The sequence below is a fragment of the Rhagoletis pomonella genome, unplaced genomic scaffold (assembly GCF_013731165.1).
Source record: "Rhagoletis pomonella isolate Grant_MI unplaced genomic scaffold, Rhpom_1.0 Rhpom_scaffold_00009, whole genome shotgun sequence".
In the NCBI taxonomy this organism is placed as follows: Eukaryota; Metazoa; Arthropoda; class Insecta; order Diptera; family Tephritidae; genus Rhagoletis; species Rhagoletis pomonella.
Window position 1 is genome coordinate 13,763,238 of NW_023458563.1, and position 1,094 is coordinate 13,764,331.

The 1,094-nt window shown below is 37.8% G+C and overlaps 1 long non-coding RNA gene across 1 annotated transcript; it reads left to right on the forward strand.

The window, feature by feature from the left end:
- Positions 1-512: 512 nt before the first annotated feature.
- Positions 513-829, forward strand: LOC118745847. Its single transcript, XR_004993722.1, has 2 exons — positions 513-628; positions 686-829. It is a non-coding gene; the product is annotated as an uncharacterized LOC118745847 (long non-coding RNA).
- The last annotated feature ends 265 nt before the right edge of the window (positions 830-1,094 follow it).

Here is a 1,094-nt window from a genome sequence, read left to right on the forward strand (position 1 = left end):
CATCAAAGTTGCTGATATTATTCGTGGCAATTTCGCCGTCCGCTTCTTGATATTCGTCGCTGTCCTCAGATTCCTCAGGTTTTACTGTACTTCTCGTCTTCACCATTAGTTTCTATTCCGACTGCGCCATGTGTTACTTGTTTGCTATACCATAGCCATTGTGTACAAATACAAGTGAGATATCTTAGCAATAGACGTCATCCTGGGCCACAGCTGCGATCATCTGTTTTTTAGAGTTGCTTATTTTGGTCAAACTTCTCTTTTTTGACCTGAGTTACATTAAATAGTCTCTTAAAACTTGGTAGTATTTGTTGTTCAAATGGTAACATATATGCCCAAAAACTTGAAAAATATTAATGATTGCTTTTTAAAAATGCTATTTACAAAATTTCGTTTAGATTGCGACATTAGAAATATTCAGAAAAGTTTTTCACATATATTTTAAGATTTTAAAGCTTTTTAAAAGTACGGTAGAATGCAACAATGTGCTTGAATTTGTTTGCATCTTCGTCAGCTTATTCGTTTGCAGACTAGAAAAATGGCGAACAGTCATCAAAATACTGATTCAAAATACACATCTTTCACTGGACACACAAATGGGTGCGCGCAGCAAAATTCAGCCCTAATGGTAAGTTAATTTCATCGTGCGGCGATGACAAGTTAAGAATTTGCGATACATTTTCAGGCGAATGTGTGCGAACGTTCACCGTGGGAAGAGGTATGGGACGACAGCTGGCATTGCATCCAGACGGTAATCTGGTGGCTTTAGCATTAATTTGTAACCGCTTTAAGATATTTGACATAGCTGAAGGCGAGCTAATACAGTGCATTCGTCGCCGGAGAATGATGTTGCATTTCACCCAAGTGGAAATTTCTTGGTGACTGGCGGCGATGACGATACAATAAGATTGCTTGATTTATTAGAAGGTCGACCAATTTATACACGGTAGTAGTGCACTTTAGCGGAACCATATAATATAAATTTTTTCCTGTATTCAACAGTTGCTCGTTTGGAAATCTAATTTGCATACATTTGATGCCAATAGCTCTCGCGACAAACAAGCCAGTTCTCAAAGAGTCCAAATTGATTTTAG